Source organism: Panthera tigris, chromosome B4 (assembly GCF_018350195.1).
Source record: "Panthera tigris isolate Pti1 chromosome B4, P.tigris_Pti1_mat1.1, whole genome shotgun sequence".
NCBI lineage: Eukaryota > Metazoa > Chordata > Mammalia > Carnivora > Felidae > Panthera > Panthera tigris.
The window spans coordinates 137,194,338-137,212,884 of record NC_056666.1 but is presented as its reverse complement, the minus strand read 5'-3'; the positions used below and the strand labels follow the sequence as shown (position 1 = coordinate 137,212,884).

At 49.1% G+C, this 18,547-nt stretch overlaps 1 protein-coding gene across 3 annotated transcripts in view; it reads right to left on the bottom strand.

The window, feature by feature from the left end:
- Positions 1-18,547, bottom strand: part of PPARA (peroxisome proliferator activated receptor alpha) — a 67,219-nt gene that overhangs the window by 25,168 nt on the left and 23,504 nt on the right. Inside the window, exon 1 of one of the 3 annotated variants that reach the window (XM_042993537.1) lies at positions 3,213-3,260. The exons of the other annotated variants lie outside the window; for them this stretch is intronic. The gene's annotated coding sequence lies outside the window, so the exon portion shown is untranslated. Of the gene's footprint in view, positions 1-3,212; positions 3,261-18,547 lie in introns of those variants that run through there. 3 annotated transcript variants of the gene reach the window in all.

Sequence of the window (18,547 nt, the reverse complement as noted above, 5' to 3'; positions counted from 1 at the left end):
AGGTGTGCGGAGGTCTCGGGGAAGAATGTTCCAGCAAACAAATGGCAAGTGCAAAAGCCCCACGATGGAAGCCTTCCAGGAGTGAGCAGGTCGAGGTGGCTCAGCCGCGGGGTGCAGGGCGAGCGGGGTGGGGGAGGACACGCCGTCAGCATGTTCTCCTGGTACCCACGGGCTAATTCATGCAGGTTTTCCTCAAAAATGATTGTGCACTTACGGATACATCGTAGAACTAAAAAAACCCAAACAGGTGCGTCCCTGACAAAGCCAGACTGTTTCAGCTGGCAAAAAACCAACAGAACACGCTCCAGGTGGGTGGGTCCTGTTATGAGCTGAACTGTACCCCCACCAGAATTCATATGTTGGAATCCTAACCCCCGGGACCTCAGGACGTGGCTATAGTTGGACACAGGGTCTTAAAGAGGTGTTTATGTCAAAAGGAGGTCTTTAAAGGGGGCCCGAATCCAGTCCGATTGGCGTCCTTCTAAGAAGAGGACACTCGGACACACACGAGACACCCGGGGCGTCCGTGCGCAGAGGGAAGGCAGCCGCCTACAAGCCCAGGGGAGAGGCCTCCGGAGAAGCCAGAGCCGCCAACACCCTGTTCTCGGACTTCCAGGCTCCAGCACGGTGAGAAAGAAACGCCTCCTTAAGCCACCCAGTCTGTGATGCCTCGTTCGGCCTCCCTGGCAAACGATCACGGCCACAGAGTCAAAGCAGTGCCACGTCCCACGTGGGTTGGTTTCACACTCCTGCTCAAACGCCCGAAGCCACTTCCTGTGACCTCCGGACTGAAGTCCCCCTCCTCGACACAGCACTCGCGATCTCATGATGCGTCCCCTTCCTGATCTCGCCTCTTCGCCGTCTCCCTGTCCCCACTGTGACCCGCGGCACCGGGCCGCCACCTGGTCCACGCCTTCCCCGCGCCGCTTCATTTCTGCACCTTCGTCCGAGTCCACCTGCCCGAACTGCCCTCCCCACCTCCGTCCCCCTGAGATCCCGCCCCACGACCACCCCCCGGGCCTGGCGGTCATGCGTCCTCAATGAGACAGACCAGGGGACACTTGGCTTCTGGAACCGCTTTCCCAGCTGAAGTGGCCACAGTGAAGCCCACGGCTCCCGGGACGGAGGGGACCCGAGCAGGTGCATGCCAGCAACGGCCGGGGCTCTCCGCCGAGGTGAGGGTGCCATTCCCCAGCGAACCCACAACCCACGGTACTTACTCCCGTGAAACGCTTCCACGTTTCAGCCCTGCATAAAGGAAACAGTAGCTGTAAATGCAAGAGTGAGGGGGTGCCTTGACTTCCTTTAGAAATGAAAAAAGGGTGCAATTCGCACATTTTTGTGAAAGTCACATCTCACCCTTGGAGTTCTGACAAGCAACCATGATGGTGACCGTCACACACGGGAAAAATCAGAGAGAATCGTTAGCCTTTCACGAGCTTTAAAAGGAAGGGACTTTCCTTCTCTGTAATCTAGGAGTGTAGATGGGGCTGTGAGTCTGTGCGGTTTTTCTACCGTATTTCGTTCCGCATTATATCTGAAGGAAGATTTCTTCAAATGGCAAGCAAGACGGCGGGGTGAGCGTTACTTACAATGTTCTTCACCATGAAAAACTACAGTCCCTGACTTCAAGGTTTAACCATGAAGTCCAGCCTAGTAAGTATGGGCTGCGCAGAGGCTGCGATGTCAGTGGGGCTGTGAGCACCCCCCTCCTCGACCCCTTCATATTCCCGGTGCTACAGGGGACAATGCAGGTGGACAGCAGCCTTTTTTTTTTTTTTTTTTTTCCTTTCCTTGCAAGTATTCTGTCTTTCCTGGCAGGAGCGTCGAAACTGGCAGAATCGGTCGCGAACTGTAAGATCGTGTTAGTTTCCTTGTCATTACACTCGGGGAGTTTGAATACTGTGGGACCTTACCATTTTACTTTCCAGTTGCTTTTAAAGCATACCTGAGATTTATTTAGGGAAACGTCCGTCTCACTGCTAATGAAGAGCTAACGAGATAAAATCCCTCCGGCGAGTGAGGCAATACCGTCCTGAACTCTGGCCAGGGGACTGGCGTTTGCACAAATCACCGCCGGCCCTTTCTGGCTTCCGGCTCGAGCAGATGAGGCTCGGCTCCTCTGAAGGCGTCCCCAGGTAGAGAGCGCGGCCCACCTGCCTGGCGGCTCCGGGCTCCAGGGCCTCCCCGCCGCCCCCGGCCCCCATCACTGTGGCTTCTGCTCAAGAAGCAGAAATATCACGGGAAGTCTGGCTCTAAAGCCCACATAGCACAGCCACTGCCCAGTTCCTCGGAGAGCAAACCAGGTGCCAGTTACAGTATCCTCTGCCGTAAGTGCTTTAGGAGGGGCAGGCGGGCGCAACAAACGATCCGTTTTCTCCGCAGCTCCCAGTGTGGCCGACGAGGCAAGGCAGAAACGACTGGAGAAAAATCAGAGAGCGCCAGCACAACTCCAGTGGGGCTTGGGTTTCCTAGCGCAGAGAGGCTTCCGCGGAGGCCGAGCGCCCAGGACAGGGCAGCGGGGCTCCAAGCCCGGCTCCCACCAAGATGCATGTGCCCGGCCGTCCTGGCCCTCCTTCCCTGTCCCCGGGGCCTGCGGGGCTCTAAAGGCATCTGTTCTTTGCCGTCCCATTTAAATGTTAGAGCTGCGCCTTGTATATCGGAAACGCCAACGCGAACGGCTAAAATTCTACTTTCCGGTCTCAGGAGCGCATTTACCAATCGGAGTATTCCTTTGGGCAGAGTATACAAAAGTGACAGAACATTAAAAGAAATAAGAATGAAAAGAAGGAAGGGAGGGAGGATGGAAGGGAGGGAGGGAGGATGGAAGGGAGGGAGGGAGGATGGAAGGAAGGAAGGAAGGGAAGGAGGAAGGGAGGGAGGGAGGGAGGATGGAAGGAAGGAAGGGAGGGAGGGAGGGAGGGAGGGAGGGAGGGAGGAAGGAAAGGAAGGAAGGAGGGAGGGAGGGAGGGAGAGGGAGGGAGGGAGGGAGGGAGGATGCAAGGAAGGGGGACAGAAAGGGAAGCAGATACGATGAGCGATGAGCGTTTTGTGCCGAGGGCCGCTGAAACACTGGAAGGACTGTCACATTAACTGATAACCTGTAAGCATTCGGCACATCAACAGCTCTCGCACGGCATGTTGTTTTTTGTTTGTTTTTTTTTTTAAAGACGAGGCTAAAATGAGTCACAAATGGCATGATGAGCTCTTACTCTGAAGCCGAGGAGGGTCCAGCCCAGGCAACTCCGGGTCCCGGCAGCCCCGCGGCTCGCTTCTGATGGGGCCCTAATTCCACGGGGCGTGAGAACGTCTGACGTGTGTCTTGAGGGTAGAGAATGGATTTTGCTAACTTTGTATCCATGCTTCTCGCACGACCCAGCAGGAGGTGCGGGGTTTGTATTTCTGACGCTCAGCCAAGCCTGGCACTGCAGGCGCAGTGACACCCCCAGGAACTGGGCGACAGCCCGCGAGGACGCGGCCCGCTCTGCGTCAGCACGTGTGGCCGGCCGTCACCCAGATGGCAAGAATGGCAGAGCCGCTGTGTCCAAAGACAACACGACGCAAGGGAATCTAGAACAGACGTCAGAGTCATTCTGCGTTGGGACACTGATCAGGAATTTGCACGGTGAAGTATCATCATCACAGGGGCTTAAAAACAAAGCACAGGGGCACCTGCGTGGCTCAGGCGGTTGAGCGTCTGACTCTTGGTTTCGGCCCACGTCGTGATCTCATCGTTTGGGAGTTCGAGCCCCGCGTGGGGCTCTGTGCTGACAGTGCAGAGCCCGCCTGGGATTTTCTTTCCCTCTCTGTCTCTGCCCCTCCCCTGTTCATGCTTTCTCTCTCTCAAAATAAATAAACTTAAAAAAACAAAAACAAAAACAAAAACTTGGGGCACCGGGGTGGCTCGGTCAGTTAAGGGTCTGACTTTGGCTCAGGTTATGATCTCATGGTTCGTGAGTTCGAGCCCCGTACCCAGTTCTCTGCTGTCAGCACAGAGACTGCTTCGGATCCTGTCTTTCTTTCTCTCTGCCCCTCCCCTGCTCACAAGCACTCTCCTTCTCTCTCGTTCTCCCTCCGTGTGTGTGTGTGTGTGTGTGTGTGTGTGTGTGTGTGTGTCTCTCTCTCTCTCTCTGAAAAATAAACATTTAAAAAAAAGAAAAAGCATACAAAAGGAAAAAGAAATCTCAGCCTCACAGTAAAAAACAAAGTCCCAGATCGGCAGGAAAGAGTGTGCATCACACAGGGATGTAGGGAGCTGAGCTGCGGCCCGTCAGCAACTTCCCCAGGAGGAGAGACCCGGGCGCAGAATGTGGGGTAAAGACATGAACAGACAGGTGATCACCTTAGAAGCGACGGAAAATGTGGGAGATATTCTGTGCTGGCATAAATCAGGCGCTTCGAAGAGACAGTGAAGAAGTTTCGTTTCGTCAAATGACTGGAAATCAAAGACCCAGGAGGGATCAGCTCCTCGTTGGCTCCTGGGGCTGTGACTGTGTACGACCTTTCTCTGTGCCGCTACGTTAGTAAAGGAGTTTCTTGGACCTTCGAGGCCCTTCGTAAATATTGTCTGAAATTAAGTATTAACTAATAGCTCGATATTGCCCCAACTGTCAACACATTTTTAATTTTTAATTTTAATTTTTTCAAGATCAGCTACATGTTTATTTTCGGGAATGCGACTGTAACAACGTGATGCCGTTCCATTTAAATACAAAAAAAACACAGTCCGTCTCCATCTGACAATTGAAAGCTATTTGTTTACGTCTACTTTTTATTATCTTACGGTTCAAGTTTAGAAAGTTATTTTTGTACAAAGGCTAGCTGCCCTTCCCCCCGCCGCCCCAAAATAAGTACTTTAAAAGATTTTGCTGTCTCTATAGTTAAGGCTGAAATAACACTGAAAAAACAAACTTGCATTTTCCTAGATCTCCTTTGCTACCATTAATTTTTGCAACCATAAAACTTACTTCCAAACTTACAAGGCTGGATATACTAATTTAACTGTGACTCACTTTTTTGTATTCAGAGTCTTAGATTACGTATGCGAAAGCTAATTTATTAAACCTTTGCGCACAAAGATGAACGCACCTGCATTGCAAACTTAGATGAAGAATGAAGTTACAGAAAAAGTAAAAATGTTATTAAAGTTGATGTGTGTGTAAATCACTTACAAAAATCCCCCAAACGGGATAAAGTTGTTCATCCCTGATTTTTCTCGTTTGGCTGTCAGAGTTGAAACATGAATATAAAATGGTTAGAATTCAAAACATTTTTATATGCGAGGGGATTAGATACTCGAGACAAAGAACAGATGAATTTTCCCCACTCGGAACTTGTATTCGACACAAAAAGGGCCCAAATAAATAGTTACAAACATTGGACTTTTACTTTGCTACGACTCATCTTTCTGTAATCCTCCTGAGTTCGTTATACTGTAAAACCCCCCTCGACTTATCACTTCATGTGCTTACCGATGTCACCTTATAGGAACCCATTTACATTTCCTTTTGCTAAATTAGGTCTGATAAGACTTCAGAATGGTAGAAAGGTTAAGGGTGGAATTTTTGTCAAAGGAGTACCATTTGCACGGCAGACAAGAGAGCCGTCAGATAATTTTCCCATTTTCCACCCGCTGTAATTCACTACCTTGTCAGATTCTTTATACTTTTCTGTACGCCTTTTAGATATTTAATATTTAGAGCCTCGTAGCTCAATTTGTTGGGCTAGGACTTCAAATCACATTTCAAAATAAACAAAGAAATGCTAAAAAGCCTCTGGGACCTTCACCTGGCACCAGAAGTTCAGGGAAATTGAGCAATCATTGCCGTCTGCATAATGATCAGCGAGTGCGCTCCCAAAGTCAGTAAAGAAAATGCCTCGGGAAATACGTCTGAAACGGAGGAGGAGAGCACCAGGGTGTAGCAGTGGTTAAGAAGGCAGGGGCTGGCCTATTTCAATGAATGCGACCAGAAATGGGATCATTATGACTGGTTTGCACAGTGCACAGCTTTATCTGGGAACATCTAAGATCTTCCCCGGCGACGCCTGAGGCATCGGCATTTTGTAATCGCAAGAATTTGGCCCATGAAAATGCGTGAGGGGCCCAATGTGGCAGAGTGGCAGTGAACCCCTAACGTCTATCTTTCGAGGCGCAAGAAGAATGTTCCCTAACACTTCCAAGAAAACTCCTGCCAGGTTTCCACAAAGTTCACACGACATGGCAGTATTTCTCTTCACTTCAAACCCGGCAAACCTTCCCATTTTCCTGGAGCGGGAATTCTCATTTTTAAATCTCATCTTACTTTTGTCGGTGGGGATACAGCAATCGTTACAGGCCAGCTGTCACTTTGGACACACCGTGTGCCTGTTGCAGTGAAATCTGAGCTGAAAAGCTTGTCGCAAGAACCAACAGTCAATGGAGACGAGGCCCACGTTTTACCAGGCAAAAGCTTTGCTCCGACGCACACAGAAGCCTGGCAACGAGGGTGACGCTGGAGCGTTGACCCGCCGGACGGCAGAGAAGCAACAGGGGACCCAGGGCCACTCCAGGCAGAAAAGGGAATGATGACATCGGGAGCAGGGGAGGGTCTGACTGGTTGTGGCCGGATGACATCAGAGACGCGACAGCAAACTTTGTAAGGCTGGGCCTTCATTTTCTGAGTGAACCCGATGGTCACCTTGGGGTTGAAAGACCACGTTTTATGAACTTCAGGAAACACATGGGCATCCCTGAGCTAGAAACTGGCTTAACCCTGGAGAGGGCACTGGAAGAGGCAATCTTAGCCCTGCAGGGACCCGCGGCCCCAGGGCAGAGGGTGCGGGGCCGGGAACAGGGTAGAGAAGGAGACGGTAACACAGGGGTTGAGCCCCAGTAACAGTCACATGCGTTGTTTGAATTTTCCCAGTACCCGGGGCTGGGCAGCCAGTATGGGTACCGTTTCCAGAGGAGAAACGCAGCAATCCAGAGAGTAGGTACCTCGCCCGGTAGGTGGGGAGATACGAACAGGATGGTCGAGGCTGTAATGTGGGGAATCTGGAGGGTCCAGAAAGGCTCCCTGAAGGCGGGGACGCCCAAGCCGAATCCTGAAGGGTGGAGAGAAAGCATGACAGGGAGAGGGTAAGGGGCGTCTCTAGCGTGTGCACGGTGACCTAAAGCATCACTGAAAAACAGCCGAGACGGGCGGTACCGCCCACTTCGAGACCTGTCGGCTCTGCGTTACTGCCTGGCTAACAACCCTGCCACGTCGTGGCTTGAAACGCAAGCGTTTTCTGTGCTCACAGTTCTGCGGGCCAGCGGGCCGGGCGGGCCATCTGGTGGCAGCACCACGCGCGGATGGATGGCCAGTGGAGGCCGGTGCCGGCTGCTGGGTGGGCCTTTCTCAGCGCAGCGGTGCCCCAAGGGTGAGGGCGGCAACTTCGAGGCCACGGGCCGCGTGGCCCAGGGCAAGCCACAAGGCGAGCTCAGATCCGAGGGATGGGGACACGAACCCTCCCCCCTGATGGGGCAAAATCTGTACCCATCTGTGATGCAGCACGACGGGAAGTGGCAGGAGACGAGCGGCAGAAGCAGGAGAGGCCAGTGGTGACGGTGGAAGGGGTGTGGTCCTGAGCCTCGAGGCGACAGGACTCAGGGCAGGGTGCTGGCCAGCAGGGGGGCCTGGCGACACTTGCCTTAGGACTTCCTGGCAGGTGGGTGGGACCTGGTTTTAAAGGCGAGGATGAGGGGCACCTGGGGGGTTAAGCATCCTTCGGTTAAGCATCCGACCGGGCTTCAGCTCAGGTCATGATCTCAAGGTCCGTGGGATCGAGCCCCGCGTCGGGCCTGCGCTGAGTGTGAAATCTGCTTGAGGTTCTCTCTCCCTCTGTCTGCTCCTTTCCCCCACTGGTTCGCTCTCTCTCTCTCTCAAAATAAGTAAAGGAACTTACAAAAAAAAAAAAAAAAAAAAAAAAGCTTTAAAGGAGAAGCATCCAGAGGGCTTATGAGGCTGTTGAGACCGTCCCCAGGAGATGAGCCCGTGGCCCTGGGAGGGAGGGCCAGAAGGACAGGAAGAACTGTAACGCTGGGGGCTCACGGCAGCAGGGACGCGGGGCAGACGCAAGGCTTAACCTACTCTCTGGCGCAGGTAACCGGGAGGATGAGGTGATGTCCAGGAAATCCAGGACGTAAGGACAGCAGGTGTCCCTGGAGGAGGCGGAAAGATGGCAAGGGCAGTCGTAGAGCAGGTACGAGGCCTCTGAGGGACACCCGGGCTGGGCCCCTCAAGCCGCCTCCCCTCCCCGGGGAAGTCACAATGCAGCTAGCGGGGCTCACCTCCCCTGTCCTTAGCAGCAGCTCGGGGAGGACGCGAGTCCCACCCTCAGGACTGACCACATGACCACGTTTCTTGGAGCCTGGGTTTCGGTACCTCTAGTCGGGGTCAATTACATCTGCCAGGCCGGTTGTTCTGAGCGTTCGCGAAACGATGGGCACGTGGCTCCTCCCCAAACAATCGCGTCCCCGGAGGCCAGACCGGGCCGCCTTCGAGTGCACTGCTCAAAATACACCCTGGAAAGCACTGAGCCGACGCCAGTCCGAAGCAGAGCGCTCGGGGCCGTCCCGCCAACCTCAGACAGACACGCAAGATCAGTTCTGAAGAAAAAAGTCCCTTTATCTTTCACTTCGAGGGGACGCCTCACTGGAAGTCCAAATTTGCTCAAGATCTAGAGCAAGGAGAAAGAGGGTTACTTCAGGCAACCTCAACATCCCAGGGGTTGACGCCGGTTTGGTGATCTCAGGAAGGTGATGACAAGGTGGGTCTCGTTTTCAACCGTTCCCCTTGGACTTCCCTCCAGGTTTCAGACTAAGGCCACGGTATCGAGTTTGGCCGGCGCAGACAAGTTCTGGACGTGCCTCCATTTCTTCAAAGCCCAGGGAAAAGCAGCATCGGAAGAGCAGAGCAGGGTTCTGGGCTAAGGGAACTACCCGGCATGGAAAATGCCAGAAGCTTTCGATGAGGGCAGAGCCTCTCCAGCAACACTCTGAGCGCCCAGCGCCCCCTCGCCCGTGGTCGGTCGGCAGCCCTTCCGCACTCAGAAGAATGACTTTATCAACATGGGTCCACTTCTCTGCAGGGTGAGAACCACATCTACAGCTTCGTCATTAACGCAACATAACAAAATCAGTAAGTTCGTCTTCAGGGTTTTCTGCCTGACCAAGGGAGGGATGCCTGCTCGTTCTCATTCTGTGTTCTGCTCTATGGCAGGTTAGACAAAAGGAGGGGGAAAAAAAGCCTGAATGTGGGATAGCTAACATCAGACTTTCGCTGGTTTCCTCCCTCCGCATAAGGAGACGAGGAAAAGGAGACGCTTCGTCTCTGCATCGGTTTGAGTTAGAGAACTGACATTCGACGTTAGAACTGTATTTCTTCCGTCACCGAGAGGCCGTTGTGCCTCTCGGCATCTGTGTGTGGCCTGAAATGGGCAGTTGGGACGCAGCTGACGAGGACACTGCTCTTTATACTCTGAGGAGTTCTCAGCCATTGGAGAGGGGGTGGAAGGTAAAACACGTTGACCACTAACCACCCCCGAAATACACGACTCCAGGAGGACTGTGGGAGGAGACTTTGAGGGGCCACAGAGGAGAAATCTGACGGCCATATTCAAAAAGCGAACAGGAGTCAGGCCTTCCAGAATTTATTTTTTTAAGAATCCTTTTTAAAAGATTCTTTGGAGGGAGAGAGAGCATATGAGCGGGGGAGAGGGGCAGAGGGAGAGGGAGAATCTCAAGCAGGCTCCGCTCTCAGCGTGGAGCCCCACATGGGGCTCGATCCCATGACCCTTGGATCATGATCCGGGCCGAAATCAGGAGCCGGACGCTCAACTGACTGGGCCACCCAAGCGCCCCAAGCTTTGTATTAAAAGTAAATTCTGGGGGAACCAGGGTGGCTCAGTCGGTTGAGCGCCCGGCTCCTGATTTCGGCTCGGGTCATGATCCAAGGGTCATGGGATCGAGCCCTGCGTTGGGCTCCACGCTGACAGTGCGGAGCCTGCTTGGGAGTCTGTCTGTCTGTCTGTCTGTCTGTCTGTCTCTCTCTCCCCTTCTCTCTTCTCCTCCCCCTCCCCCCTCAAAATAAAGAAATAAACATTAAAAAAATACAAGGCTTAATCTCATTAAGTGTACTCTTGTCCCAATCCCGGCTGAAACCACGGCGGAAAGATTAAACCAGAAAACAAAAAAACAAACGGTGTAAAAGAATATGTCAACGGGAGCCCTGGAGGCTGGAGAGTCGGTGGGGGGAAGGGCTGGGGCACAGGGTGTCAGGGCACGGCCTCCCCACACTGCAGGGGCCTGACAGGGGAGGCCAGGAGAGACCAGCAGGCCCTGGCGGGGCCCGTCCCCCTCCCGGCCTGACGCGGGCGTCCCCACCCTCGGCCCAGGACCCCGGCTGGCTTTCTGGTTCCTCGCTTGGTCACACAGACAACCCCCAAGCACCAGGCTTGCTCCGAGGAAGGCCTCTGACGGGAAACACGGCAGCCAGCCGACCGGCCCATCCAGAAAAGTCGACGTGGAGGAAACAGCATACGGGAGGGAGAAAACGACGAAACCAGGGGAACCGTTTCTCACAGCCCCGGAAAGAGAAGCCACCGCCCTCGTCGAAAGCGAAGAACGTGCCACAAAAAGGAATGTTCAGAGAACAGAAAGCTCCCTTGGGAATTAAAGAAGCCCACCATCACAGACTTAGTCAAGAGCTGTAGGAGGGAGGCCTCCTTCTCCCAGAAGGAAGTGGGGGGCAGGGAGGGAGAGACAAAGGACAAAGGCAGGCAGGAGCCCAGGGGAGGCACGAGAGCGGAGGACATTCGCCGCCAATGAACTCAGGAACATGTCTCAGAAATGGAGGCCCTGGAAGGGTCCACCGGGTTCCCAACAATGGGCACATACGGACCCACAACAAGGCACGTCACCGGGGACAAAGAGAAGGATCCCACAGGCTTTTGGAAGAGGGAAGACAGTCACATGCAAAAGATCACACACCAGACGCGTCCGTCTGGGGTCCTCAAGAGAGCGCTGGGGGCGGAAGTAAGGCTCCAGACCTTTAGAACGCTGAAGGAAAATTATTTCCGACGCCTTACTAAATATTCAGGTAAGCCATCCACCGGGTGGGCGGGCAGAAAAGTTCCCTCTTATTCTCTTCGTGCGGTGACTGTGTCTCTGGGACTCTAGACTCTCTCCCTCCGTGATGCTCGGTACTTGTCTCGTGTTGGGGGTAATTCTTGCGGAACGTGGGTTTTCACAGAGGCCTGGGTTTCCCTCTGCCTGGCCTGCTCACTCGTGGTGGGGCAGCAAACGTTTCTTGTATGCGTCATGTCGTCACGGTTTTACAGACCTCCGTGGGTCAACTCCAGGACCTGGTCATGGCTGGCCGTGATTCCAGGCACAACACCGCCACCAATCAGATGCCGACGTTGCTGAGGATGGCAGTAACACTTCCCGAATCCTCATCGCCTGCCGAGGAACGTGTGGCCTCATTTCAATCTTAAAACACCCCCATGAGGTGGGCACTATTAATACGCTGACTTTACTGATAAGGCCCCTGCAGTACAGACAGGCGACAAGGACACGCTGGGGGTCACAGAACCAGCGGAGCTGGGGTGTGAGCCCAGACAGGCAGCCTTGGGTTTCTGCTCCTGAGGGCCATGGAACCACCCTCGAACGTTCAACCCAACTATGAGCAGTTTAGGGATCTGATAATCCGGTTTCTGATTACCGGCAAGTAGTCAATCCCAGTTCGTCCGTGCGGAGCACACGCTCCGCTGTGTGAATAGCGTCCTTTGCCAGAGTCCTTAGTAAAGTTGGGAGATGAGGAAAAACCCCCACAAAAACCCAGCATTGTTCTAATTTGTTTTTATTTTTTAAATTGTATTTATTTTTTTGAAGCAGGCTTCGCGCCCAGCATGGGGCTTGAACTCATGACCCGGAGATGGAGGCCTGAGCTGAGATCAAGAGTCAGATGCTTAAATGACTGAGCCACCCAGGCGCCCCTAAGTCATTTTTACAATAAAGACGGGAGGTTTCCGCTAAAGGCAAAATGAAATGGAGGGACTACCGGCATCCCCAGTTCTTATGCTGCCAAATGCCTGCATAGCTAGTGAGAACAGTCCCCTCATCCAGTAGATGGAGTCACTTCTGCGAGCACCTTCACACGGACCCCTCGAGGCTCAGAGGAAGCGTCCGAATCAAAGCTTCAGTGCCCGTGCTGACTAGGAGCTGGTTGCCTGTTCCGTTGTGCGTGTGTTTTTTTCTTTTAAGGGGGCTTTATTTGCCTGGGTGGCTCAGTTCAGCATCTGTCTTCAGCTCAGGTCATGATCTCGCGGTCCATGGGTTCGAGCCCCGCGTCGGGCTCTGCGCGGACAGCTCGGAGCCCGGAGCCTGCCTCGGATTCTGCGTCTCCCTCTCTCTCTCTGGCCCTCCCCCACGCATGCTCTGCCTCTCTCCATCTCTCAAAAATGAATAAATGTGAAAAAAAAATTTAAGTGGGTGTAGTACAACGGGCATACAGTAATCTGTACATACCTAAAGTATGTAATTTAATAAGTTTTGATATAGGTATACACCTGTGAAACCAGTATCACAATCAAGGTAATGAACATATCCATCACCCCCAAAGTTTCCTGGTGCCCTTCTGTAATCTCTCCCTCTTGCCCTCCACGCTCCCGTCCCCACCGACCTGCTTTCTGTCCCTGTATATTACATGTTTGCATTTTCTAGAGCTTTATATAAATAGAATCATATAGTATACACACATTTTGTCCGGCTTCCTGCACTCGGCATAATTATTTCGAGATTCATTCACATTGTCACGCATACCGATGGTTCATTTTTCTTTATTGCAAAGGAACATTCCAATGTATGGCTGGCCACCGTTTGATGATCCCTTTACCACTGATGGGTATTTGAACCATTTCCAAGTCTTGGCTACTGCAAACAAAGCAGCTATCAAAACTCACATACGGTCTCCAGATGGACATATGCTTTCTTTTCATTGGCTAAATACCTGGTCATGGGATTGCTGGATCATACGGTTAAAAAGTGTTTAACTTTTTAAAAACTGCCAACCTGTTTTCTAAAGCGTGTGTGTCATTTCACAGTCCCTCCAGCTGTGTACGAGAGCCCCAGTCCCTCCACACCATGGCCGACACTTGGGATGGACAGTCTTTCTCATCTGAGCCCTTTTAACAGGTACATTGTGCTATCATACCACCACCGTGAAAGCTGTGAAAGTTAGCATGTGACTGTAGGTTCAATGGCACCAGGAAAGCTATAAACATTAGCATGGGGATTGTAGCTTCAATGTGCACTGCCCTGATGACTAATGATGTGGAGCATTTTCACACTGCTATCCATACACCTTCTTTGGTGAAGTGCCTGTTCAAATCTCTTGCCCTTTTCAAAAACTGGGTTGTTCAGTTTCTTATAGGTGAATCTTCAGAGTCGTTTGTTTTTTCTGCATTCTGGGTACAAGTCCTTTATAGGTGTATGCTCTATAAAGATTTTTTTCGCAGTCTGTTTTTAGTGTTTTCATTCTCCTAAAACTGTCTTTTGAAGAACAAAAAGTTTCATTCTGACGAAGTCCAATTTATCAACTTATCTTTTATGGATTGTGCTATTGGTGTCATATTTATAAAATCTTTGCCCAACCTAAGGTCACAAAGATTTTCTCTTGTATTTATTCTAGAAGTTTTAGAGTTTTAGATTACATTTAGGTCTATGATCTATTTTGAGTTAATTTTTGTATATGGCGTGAGATATGGACCAAAGTTCACTTGAGACACATGGATAGCCAATGGTGCTGGCACAATTTGTTGAAAAGATTGTGTCAACATAAGATTTCTCAACAGAATTGCCTTTGCACCTTTGTAAAAAATCAGTTGTTTTATTAGTAATGATTAGCTTTTCTTTTTCATTCTGTTAAAATGGTGAATTACATATATATTTTTTTACTGTTAAGCCAGCCTTGCATTCCTGGGCTGAAACTACTTAGCTATCAAATAATATTCTTTTTATATATTATTGAATCTAAGGTCCTAAAATTTTGTTGGAATTTTTGCATCTGTGTTTATAAGGGATATTAGGCTTTAGGTTTCTTTACTTGTAATGCCTTTGTCTAGTTTCGGTATCAGATAATGCAGGCCTCGTAGAATGAGCAAAGTACTGCAAAGTACTCCCACCCCTTTGATTTTCTGGAAGGTTTTTGTGTAGAATTGGTATTATTAATTCCTTAGATATTTGGAGAATCTACCAGTGAAGACACCTGAGCCTGGAGTTTCTTGGGGGGAGGGTTTTTAACTACAAGTTGTATCTATTTAATAGATGTGATCCATTTCTTCTTGAGTTCAGTTTTTGGAAGTAATTTGTCCTTTTCATCGGAGTTGTCAAATGCACTGGCATATAGTCATTTATAATAGTCTCTTGTTATCCTTCTGATACCTGTAGACTCTGTAGTGATGCTGCGTCTCTTGTTCCAGATATTGGTCATCTGTGTCTTTTCTTCCTTTCCTGGATCAGCCAGGCTAGAGGTTCATCGATTTTATTGATCTTCTCAAAGAACGAGCTTTGTGTTTCATTGATTTCCTCTATTGTGTTTTGGTTTTTTTGTTCATCGATTTCCACTCCAATCTTTATTGTTTCCTTATTCCTGCTCACACTGGATTTAATTTGCTTTTCTTTGCCCAGTTTCTTAAAGTCATTGTTCGAGCCCTTTCTTCTTTTCTAACATGGATGTTTAGCTGCCATCAATTTCCACTTAAGTGCACAGCAGTATCCCACAAATTCCCATAGGTTGCTTTTATTTTCATTCAGTCCAAAGTACTTTCTAATGTCTTTTTAAAGTTTCTTTATCAACCCAGGGATTATTGGGAAGTGTGTCATTTAGTTTCCAAGTACTTGTTGGCTTTTCAGTCACGTTCATGTTATTGATTTCTAACTTAATTCCACTATAGTCAGAGAGTCTACCGTGTATGACTTAAATTTATTGAAGCTTGTTTTATGACCCAGAGTATGACGTATCTTGGTAAACCTTCTACGTGCATTTGAAAACAGTGTCTATTCTGCTGTTGTCGGGTGGAATGTTCTATACGTAAGGGTCAATTAGGTCAAGTTGGTGATGTTCAAATATTCTGTATCTTTGCTGATATTCTCTGTATTTGTTCTATGAGGGGCCTCTGACTAAAACTGCACTGAAAACACACACTTGTCTATTTCTCCTTCCAGCTCTGTCAGTTTTTGCTTCATGTATTTTAAAGCTCTGCTATTAGGTGCATAAACTTTTAGGATTGTTAAATCATTCCAATGAATTGACCCCACTGTTTTTTTAAATATTTTTTCTGTTCCCCACACCTTTCCAGTTATACATATTGTAAGCTGTTTCGCCATTGTTGTTGTTCCACTGTTACTGATGCGGTTTTCATGTTTTAAAACTCTTTTTTTCCTCTATGTGTGTCATTTTATTTTTCATTGCTATGTCTTCAAGTTCATGAATCTTTTCTTTTGCAATATCGATTCTGCTATTAAATCTACCTGGTGTATTTTTAAACATTTATTGATTTATTTTGAGAGAAACAGAGTGAGCAAGGGAGGGGCAGAGAGAGAGAGAGAGAGGGAGACAGAGAATCCCAAGCAGGCTCCGCACTGCCAGCACAGAGCCCAACGCGGGGCTCGAAGTCATGAACTGTGAGACCATGGCCTGGGCCAAAACCAAGACTTGGATGCTTAACGGATGGAGCCACCAAGGTTCCTCTACCTGGTGTATTTTTAATCTCACATACTGTAGTTTTCAGTGTAGAAGTTCAATTTATATCTTGTGTTTGTATCTACTTAACTTTTTGAGTGCCTAAAATACAGTCATAAAACCTACTTTAATGTGCTTGTCTGATGAATCTAATATCTATGTCAGTTCTGGGTAGGTTTCGAATCGTTGATCTTTTCCCCCTCATTATGGGTCCTCCCCTCCTGCTACTTTGCGTGTCTAGTAATCTTTGATTAGATGTCAGGTATTTTGACTTTGCTTTGTTCCATGCTGGGTAGTTTCGCATTCCTGTAAATATTCTTGAGCTACATTCTAAGATGCAGTCACGCTACTTGGAAAAAGCCCGATTCTTTCGTATCTTATTTGTGAAGTTTGTTGGGCAGGGCCACGGCAGTATGCATTCTAGTACAACCTTTCCCCACTACTGAGGCGAGATCCTTCTGAGTACCCTATCCAATTCCGTTCAAAGTATGAGGTTTTCCAGACCGGCAGGTGAAACGGGCCTGTTCCCGGCCCCATGTGAGCATCAGGCACTATTCCTGGCTCCAGCTGTTCCCTCCCATCCTCTCGGATGGCTCCTTCCCTGGCCTCCAGTACTTCTGTTCCCTGCACACACCAATCGGCACCTCAGCACATCTGTAGAGGTCTCTTTCTGTGCGGCCTTCTCCTCTGGCACTTTGCCCTGGGGACTCTAGACATCTCGGTCTCTCTGGACCCTCAGCTGCACCTTCTCAACTAAGGGAGTGCTCCTCCTCCCCCATCATAGCCTGTCAGCTCTCAAGTCACACCCCTCACCTTGGCCGTTTGCGTCTTACAACATCAGTGCCATTCAGGGCCTGATTCCAATGTCTTGAAAAACTTGCTTCGTATGATCTGTCTGGGTTTTTGGCTGCCTCAGGCAGGAGGGTAGATCAGTCCCTGCTGTTCCACCTTGGACAGCAGAGCCAATCCTTTTGACACACATAGAGTAAGTGAGTTACAAGGCCACAGCCAGTGGGTCTCCATTTTTTAAAATTCACGTCCCCTTCTGATAAATAGAAATAGCTCACGTGCTCCTTTCACCTTGTTTTAACTTTTTAAGTAAATTAATGATTAGACTATACTTTCAAAATCCACCCCCTCCTCAGAATCCTGCTAAGCCTCCTTTGGTACATACCGGAGATTCTGCTATATCTTGATCATAAACCTGAGATCCCGATACAAATTCCTGACTATATTCCCAGAACTCCGAGTACCTCCTTGGGTCTATAGCTGAGACTCTGTCTACACCTTCTTGGGGAAGTACCTGTGATTCTGACACATCTCCTGGATAAACTGGAGATCCTGATAGAGCTCCTGTGTATATTCCCAAGATTCCGGAACATCTTCTCCTCACATAGACTCAAATTCCTGCTTGGGCTCAACACTGAGATCTATCTAAAAAATCCATATTTATCAAGAATACTTAAGATGGTTCCAAATTCACTTTGAATCTTACAGAGCATAATACTATCAAGTTTTCACATACAACACTGTCACTTCTGACATAACGTTAAGATTAACAAATGTCAAATAAATAGGAAAGGCAGAACACTAATAGACTATTGCGCAGATTATTTTAAAATGTACTAAGGTTGGGGTGCCTGGGTGGCTCAGGACATTAAGTGTCCGACTTCAGCTCAGGTGATGATCTCACGGTTTGTGGGTTCAAGCCCTGCATCAGGGTCTGTGCTGACAGTTCGGAGCCTGGAGCCTGCTTTGGATTCTGTGTCTCCCTCTCTCTCTGCCCCTCCCCTGCTCGTGCTCTGTCTGTCGCTCTCTCTCAAAAATAAAGTAACATAAAAAAATAAAATGTACTAAGGCCATCAAAAAACGACAAAAGGATTCATCTACTAGGAAGACATAACAATAATAAATATGTGTGTACCAAACAATCAAGCCTTAAAACACCCTCTTGGTAACGAATAGAATTACTGGAAAGCCAGCAAGGTTATAGATATGGACAACGTAAGTGGCCAGTAGACTCTAACTGACATAAATAGAACACTCCATCCAACAACAGCAGAATATACTTTTTTTCTCTAAGCACCCATGGAACATTCACCAAGACAGATCATATCCTAGACTGTTAAATAAACGTCAACACATTTAAAAGAATCAAAAGTTGACAGTGTGGATATTCTAATCACAATGGAATCAAAGCAGAAATTGGTAACAAAGACAATAGGAAAATCCCTAAATATTTGAAAATTAATTAATACGCTTCTAAATAACCCGTAGATCAGGAGGAGGTCACAAAGGAAATTTAAAAATACAAAAAAATGAATGAAAAAGGAAAATGTAGAAGTATGTGAGATAAAGTAAAAGTAGTACTGAAAGGGCGTTAAATGCTTAAATAGCATTAAGTAATTGGGGCGCCTGGGTGGCTCAGTCGACTAAGTGTCCGACTTCAGCTCAGGTCATGATCTCACAGTTCGTGGGTTCGAGCCCTGCATTGGGCTCTCTGCTGTCAGCGCAGAGCCTGCTTCGGATCCTCTGTCCCCCTCTCTCTGTCCCTCCCCTGCTTGCATACGCTCTCTCTCCCTCTCTCTCAGAAATAAAATAAAACATTAAAAAATAGCATTAATTAAATAGCATTAAGTGCTTACAATGGAGAAGATGAAAGGCCTAAAATCAATAATCTAAATCCCTACCTCAGGAAACGAGGAAAATAATAGCAAAATAAACACAGAGGAAGCAGAAGGAAGAAAATAATAAAAGTAAGCGTAGCAATCAATGAGACTGAA